Genomic DNA, 8,330 nt, shown 5'->3' on the forward strand with positions numbered 1-8,330 from the left:
TAGCATCTTCAAAGTAGTCAACCTTTGCCTAGAATTTGCAGACATGTACTCTTGACATTTTCTCAACCAATTTCTTGAGGAATCACTCTGGGATGCTTTTTAAACAGTATTGAAGGAGTTCCCATCCATGTTGAGCACTGAGAGGCTTCTTTTCTTTATTATTTGTTTTTTTTTTTTGACCGGTAAAATGTGTGCGTGTATATATATATATATATTTAAAGGAGCAATATCTAACATTGACATCAAGCGTTTAAAATGGGTACTGCAGTCCAAATTCTAAATATTGGAGAGAGTTGTCTCTCCCGCCCCCTCCTCCCGAGACTCGAAGCTCACGCAGGTTGGCAGGTTGAGGAGACGCAACAGGAACGAGCAGACTGACAATGGCAAGCGACAAGCCTCACACTGTAAGTTGATCATCTAATGTATACGTTTGCAATGATTTTATTGTTTGCAAATTATAAACCAGCTCATGTGGATTTTTTATAACTCTGTCAATGTTAGCTAGATGTATTGCTGGCTTCCATGGCTGCAGTGTTTGCCCGCTAAATTGTTTCAAATCTGGCAGCACGGGGTGTCGAAATACTATTGGGAATAGGCAGTGGGTGGGACACAGAGGCCAAAATGGAATTCCAACCAGAACTTTCAAATAGTGATGGGAAGATCGGATAATTTTACTGACTTGAATCTTTGAGTATCGTTCAGCAAAATGGACTAATCTTTATTCGTCATTTCGTTCATTTGAGCGACACACACACACACACACACGTCTACCACCAACACCAACAATCATGCCATGATCCAAATCACTGAGATAAAAAAATTCTCCATTCTGATGGTTGATGTGAACATTAACTGAAGGTCCTGACCCCTATCTGCCTGATTTTATGCACTGCTGCCACACAATTGGCTGATTAGATAATCGCATGTATGTTTGTTGGTGCCAGACGGGCTGGTATGAGTATTTCTGTAACTGCTGATCTCCTGAGATTTTCACACACAACAGTCTCTAGAATTTACTCAGACTATAGTGCCAAAACAAAAAACATCCATTAAGCTGCAGTCCTGTACTGTTTTGGCAGCACGAGGGTGACCTACACAATATTAGGCAGGTGGTTTTAATGTTGTGACTGATCGGTGTATACATATATAAATTATTTTTAATATTATTATAATTTGTACTTGTTTCATTGTACTACCTCATATTAAGGACAATCGTTTTTTGCACTTCTAGACAAAAGTTTAAAGGTTATTAAGATCTTTAAAAACTTTGAAGAAAGGCTGAAGAAACCTAAAATACACACTTTCCTTAGTACTTTCATGTACATTTTAACCTAACATCTGTATGTTGGGAAAATAAGTTTTAGACTTGTTATTTGTCTGAACTATAAAGTGCTTATTTTTAGTGCTTTCTCTAAAAAATCCACTCATCACATTTACAGTGGTTTATATGTCTTAAAGTTTGACCATTTTTGCACTGAAAATTATTTTTTTTTCAACACAAAAATCTGAAATTGAGCCTGAAACTGATAAAATTGAGTTGGTGTGTTGCAGGCAGGGTTTGGTGGGCCACTCTGTTCCAGAAAGTCCAGGGCCACTTTTTAGTCTCAGTCTGCCCCTGTTTACAGCCAAAGACATCAAACGAATGAAGATACTCATTAAATAAAACTTTGTTTCCCCACGGACTGTTTGTTCAAAATCTATGCTCCCCTGACTTCTGGAATTGCATTGCAGCCAGCCAATGGGATTTTCCCCCACCATCTAAGTGTACCATATTCTGTTGGCATATTCTAATTCTCTGAGCTATCAGAGGCTGTGACTGTATCCACAAAAGACAGAACGCCCAGCATTTATTCAAGTGTGAAAAACTAAAGCCTGTCTTACAAGAAAACTAGAATTCTGACAATCTTGCAGCAATTTTCCCACTCATTATTTCCACATGCAAATGAGTTTGGGATTCTCCACAATTGTTTGCCTGAACTTTGCAGCTCTTTACTGGTAGTGGTAAACCTGCAGCAAACCTTTGGTGACAATGAAGAGTTTGCTGCAAAGTTCATTTGCCGCATGTTTTTGTTTTTACTTCAGTTAACGAAAATCTCTTTTCACTGCTTACATTTTTAGTTTTTTAACAATAATAGCCTGATTAATTCTGATAGCATGTGAATAAGACTTGCAGACCAAACCAGAGCATAATCGCACATCACAAGTTAAGTGGTATTGTTTTTTAATAAATGAATGAAACAGGGGCCACGTAGCTCTTAATTTATCACTATTTTCTAGAAAACACATTAACCTCTGCTACCGGGTCTCACATGTCATTCTGATTATAGGTACCGATACACACATTTTTACTGCTTTTAATGTTTCACTTAAGGGCTTTGCATTGGAATTAGCGGTATGCAACAATGTCATCCTGCCCCCAATAATACAAAGAGGAATGCATTGTCTCGCCCTGCAATGTGGACAATTGCTCATAAAGGCTGACCATTGCTAATCTGTTCTGTTAATCCTGAGAGATGAAGAGAAGTTTCCTTTCTTTATTTGCCATTTGTTTGCATAGATTCTTTTCTGTACCATACCTTGTCCTGGCCCCTTAGTGTCCACAGCAGTTAGGTCTAGCGTGCGCTTCCAACTCAAGTGGTTTTCAATTAACTATATAAGTAATTGATTACTGATGTACTGAGTTGCTGCATCGATTATTGACTATAAATGTATATTATTAGCTAAATAGGTTTTACTTGCCTGGGAATTAGGCAGCTGCTGTTAAGTAAGCAGTGGCATTTTTTTATTTTTTTTATTTTTTTTTACCCATTCAGAGCATTCTTCTTTTAACAGGAATCAGCAGATTGATCGAACACTCCTCTTTGTGGAGTCCACCCTCAGCATCCTGGCACTGACGGAGACATGGATACATCCTGAGGGTACAGCAACACCTGCTGCTCTCTCCAACAACTTCTCCTTCTCTCACACCCTTCGACATACTGGTAGGGGTGGGGGAACAGGTTTGCTAATTCAAAATAACTGGACTTTTTCACCACAGGCTTCACTATGTAACAATACATCTTTTGAATTCCATGCCATTACTACAACGCAACCAACAAAAATACATGTTGTTGTCAACTATCTCCCTCCCGGTCAGCTCACAAGCTTTCTTGAGGAGTTGGATGTCCTGCTGTCCTCCTTCCCAGAGGATGGCAGGCCACTTGTGGTTCTTGGCGATTTCAACATACACCAAGACAAGCCCCAGGCAGTTGAACTGAATACTCTTCTGGCCTCATTTGATTTGGAAAGACTACACACCACAGCAACTCACAGGTCGGGCAACCAGCTGGACCTCATTTTTACACGTAACTGAACCACCTCAAATATTCTTGTTACACCTTTACATGTCTCTGATTACTACTTTGTTCAATTCAACATGATTCTCCCATCCATAGTAAAACCGACTCCACCTTTTTCAGATAACGTTAAAGCTGCAAAAACTTCATATTACCAGACCAAGATCAACAGCACCACAGACACTCGTAGCTTGTTTAGAACATTCAACACACTTCTCTGCCCTCCCCCTCCACCACCTGACATGTCACTGACAGCAGATATCTTCGCCACATTTTTTACTAATAAGGTTACAGCCATCAGCAATACATTCACAGCACCACACCCTTTCAAACACCCACCTCCTGTATGCAACTCATCTTTCTCTATGTAACTGACACTGAGGTCTCTAAACCCCACCACCTGTTCCCTTGACCCCATTCCATCACACCTTCTCCAGGCCATCTCTCCGTCCAGCCTACCTGCACTTACACACAAAATTAACACATCTCTTCTTGCAGGCACTTTTCCCATTACATTTAAGCAGGCTCAAGTAACCCCGCTGCTGAAAAAACCTGCACATAACCCCACACAGATAGAACACTACAGACCAGTCTCTCTCATCCCATTCATGGCAAAAACACTTGAAAGGACAGTTTTCAATCAGATCTCTGCCTATCTCTCACAGAACAAGCTGCTGGAAAAAAGCGGACACTCCACTGAGACTGCCCTGCTGTCTGTCACGGAGTCGCTGAGACAAGCGAAAGCTGAATCCAGATCATCCGTTCTGATTCTGCTGGACCTTTCTTGCTGCCTTTGTCACAGTCAACCATCAGATCCTACTCTCCACACTCTCTAAACTGGGCATCACCAGAACTGTGCTTGGCTGGTTCAACTATCTATCTCTCAGATAGGTCCTTCGAGGTAGCCTGGAGAGGGGAGGTATCCAAGCCACACCAGTTACTTACTGGGGTACCTCAGGGATCAGTGCTTGGGCCACTTCTCTTCTCCATATACACAACGTCATTAGGACCCATCATCCAGTCACATGGTTTCTCTTACCACTGCTACGCTGATGATACGCAACTCTACTTGTCTTTCCAGTCCAACGACACCACAGTAACCACTCGAATCGCTGTCTGTCTGGCAGACATCTCAGCCTGGATGAAGGAACACCACCTGCAACTCAACCCAGCCAAGACCGAACTCCTTGTCTTTCCAGCCAACCCTGCTGTTGACACAACATCACCATGCAGCTGGGTCCAACTACAGTGTCGCCTTCCAAAACGGTCAGAAATCTTGGGGTAACCATTGATGATGAGCTAAATTTCACAGACCACATCTCAAAGACTGCAAGATCATGTAGATTTACACTCTACAATATCAGGAAGATAAGACCTTTCCTCTCTGTACATGCCACACAACTGCTCGTTCAGTCACTTGTCATAACTAGACTGGACTACTGTAAAGCTCTCATTGCAGCCTTTCCTGCATGTGCTATTAGACCTCTGCAAATGATTCAGAATGCAGCAGCACGTCTGGTCTTTAATGAACCAAAGAGAGCACATGTTACACAACTCTTTGTCTCTCGCCACTGGCTGCAGGTTCATGCACGTACTAAATTCAAGGCCCTGATGCTGGCATACAAAACAGTCACTGGGTCTTCTCCAGCATACCTAAAAACATTTATGCAGAGATACGTTCCCACCAGAAGCCTGCAGTCGGCTAAGGAACGTCGCCTTGTCGTACCAAAACAAAGAGGCACCAAAACACTTTCCCGGACTTTCAGTTTCATCATACCACGTTGGTCGAATGACCTTCCCAACTCAATCCGTGAAGCTGACTCACTCTCTATCTTCAAAAAACGGCTAAAAACACATCTGTGGCAGGGCGGTGGCCGGGGCCAGGTCATGATCATACACACCCGGTCCCTTATCAGGCTAATCAAGCCTCCGAGAGGGATAAAGGCAGACTGCGGAGGATTGTGCGGGAGAGAGAGATAGTTTACGGACATGTCCGTCATGTGTGTGTTTGTGTCTTAAGTTTATCATTAAAAATATTATTTGTAATCGTCAAGCCGGTTCTCGCCTCCTCCTTTCCACTGACTTCTTTACAACATCTTTTCCAAGAGCACTTAACCAGTCAGTAAAAAAAAATTAAAAAAAATTACAAATTACAAATCTTATTGCACTTAAATCTGTTTTGTATACTATTCTGATGATAGTGAAACTTTGTAGTATGGCACTTTTGTAGTCTCCTTGATGATTTGCTTATGTTTTCCTCTTTTGTAAGTTGCTTTGGATAAAAGCGTCTGCCAAATGAATAAATGTAAATGTTTATGCCTCAGCTTTTGTTTAACTTTGGATAAAAGGTGTCCAATACTGTATATAACAAGTAACCCATCATCTCAATACCACCACGGTTTTTAAGCCCCAATGCATGTGTTCAGTTGCTAGAGGCTCAATAATTCAGCCACTGCCTATTTCTCTCAGTTCTCTTGAGATTCCTCATTATAGTCTGTCTGGCTGTCTTCCATGTGGTCACTAACCAACTGGATCTGTCTGATCTCTGCCCACTCCCCTGATCTTCGTCATGTCCTTTATTGGAACTACTTTTGCCATTTGAGCTCTGAGAAACGCCAAACACCATTGCACAGGAGATATAATTTGGTTGTCTCTAAAATTCAGAATTTTTTATAAATAAGAATCACTTTTCAGTGGTTCAAATTTCATTAAAGAAACTTTCAGAGCCCTCAATCAATTATAATGGTTCACAAACATTTCCCTCCCCTAAATTGTAATTCAATATGAAACTTTCAAACTAACTTAAATTCTACATTCTTGATCCATTTTCTCCTTTGCTGCCACACAGGGTCAGAAGTTAACCAGAGCTCAGAGCAAAGAATGCCACCAAATGTGGTAAAAAATAAGCCCAAATATTTAAAAAGTGGGAGGAAATAGTGAATTCCCCATAGTAAATTCCTAGTGTGTATAATATAACACAAAGGCCAGCTATTTGTTAAAAAAATGTTCTTGCAGAGCTTTCATTGTTTTACAATATCTTGTGTATTACTTTCAGCTACTTATTTATTTGCTGTTAATGTGGATTTATAACTAAAAAGACTGTAGATTAAGTAGTTGATTCAAATGAAATTTCTGACATGGATAGATAAATATTTCTTCAGAAAGGTAATAAATGCCTCTGAAACACCGTTGGGATGTTGTGACATCATCACAACAACATTCCGAAGTCAATATGGCCAATTTATACCAGACCAGTTTCCAAGATTGTCAAAATCATGGTGACTGGCTATATCTATAACTATAGTTATTTATCAACATACACAGTTCGAATGTTGACGTAAAATAGCTAAACAGATTCAAATCTGCTTTTGCGCCACCAGCACAAAGAGAGAGAGACTGTCTATACACTTGTCATTACATTCACAGTTCACAAATACCTTTGAGGAGGCAGCTGTCTTCGGTTTCGAATATTACTTGTTTTGGTTCAGCTGCGTGTTCTTGTGTATGTGTGGGTCCCTCTTTTTATGTCTATTTAATCGTTTGACAGACGTTTTATTGTTTGTGTCTGTGTTCAACAATGTTACACAAGCATGATATGCCCTGTGTTTTATACAAGTTTAAAGCAGCATATTGCATTCGACATTTTGTGACTTGAAGAGGTTGTGGTTAAAGTTATTTCCTCATCCGTAATAATAGGATACAAAGCAATATTTGTTGATTATCCTTTTAATAAATTAACAAATTTCCCTCTTGAAAGAAGAATAACAAGAAACCCACATAGTTTTTAAAACACAGTTATTTTACTTGACTAGCTTGATAACATTGTGCAAACAGTATATGGTAATTGTACGACTATCATATAAGTCATATCATGCAAGTTCTAACTACTTACATAAACATCTGGACTTAGTATAACAGAACATGGCTCTACACACGTCTACAAACAACGTAAATGTTCTGTGGCATTTGTAGATCAGTGATTAGATGGATCAGATGTCTGCATATTTTCACTTTTCTTTGTGCAAAGGTCAAAATGGCATGTTTACCTATATTTAAATGAATATCATATTCTTAAACTACATCGAATTATAGTCCTTACCATAAATATACTTTAATGTCTGTTATTGTTTATGCTTGAGGACTTGCCGGTTTTGGGGACTGTTTGGTGGCAGTTTGATAAGCCCTCCCAAGCAATGGATTGAAACTAATTAATCATGCATTTTTCAAAGCTTTATGAAACGTGTTTCATAAGTATCCATCACTTGTTAACCTTTTCACACGTACGCTCAAACCAGTGTGATCTGCATTTTTAATGCCAGCAAAAGAGGGACTGTGGTTGTCATAATGAACCAGCTGCTCAAAAAGTCTTTTCAACATCAGAATATCTTTATTTTTATGTTACAAACATTCAAACAATCACTAAATAAAAGTTTAAAGCAGTTACTGTCGGAGCGCACACTTTTGATGCAGCGATGGATCCATGTTTGACATCAGACAAAGAATATACAAACGAGTCATTCACTCGAGCCTTCCTCTATTCTGTCTGTCACTCATTCTACCCACTCCTGGTGCTGAGAAAGTGGAAGGGCTAGGTTTTTAGAAACTTCTATATTCTATCATGAACTCTGAATCCCATGTTGCATTGCATGTAAACAATATGTGGTAATTTTTTGTGGCACTCAACAATGTGTCATAAGTGCTGTCGATTGAGCTTAACTTGTATTGAATCCGTAGTAGTCCTTTAAATAAAAATAGTGAAGTACATTTCTAGCACTGTTGCTTTCTCATTGCAAATCTTACAGTTATGTCTCTGACCACAGCATTTTTGAGTATTTACCTGTTGAACAGCCTGTTAGATATTACAAAAAGAACAAGCTGGTCATCAGGTATATTGTATCACTACAACCCACTGGATCCTCTCAAGCACTTTGAGGCTTTGTCTGTATTTTGATTGCATGTATATTCCATTGTTTTATTTGAACTAAATGGTAAATG

Source organism: Xyrauchen texanus, chromosome 27, assembly GCF_025860055.1.
Source record: "Xyrauchen texanus isolate HMW12.3.18 chromosome 27, RBS_HiC_50CHRs, whole genome shotgun sequence".
NCBI lineage: Eukaryota > Metazoa > Chordata > Actinopteri > Cypriniformes > Catostomidae > Xyrauchen > Xyrauchen texanus.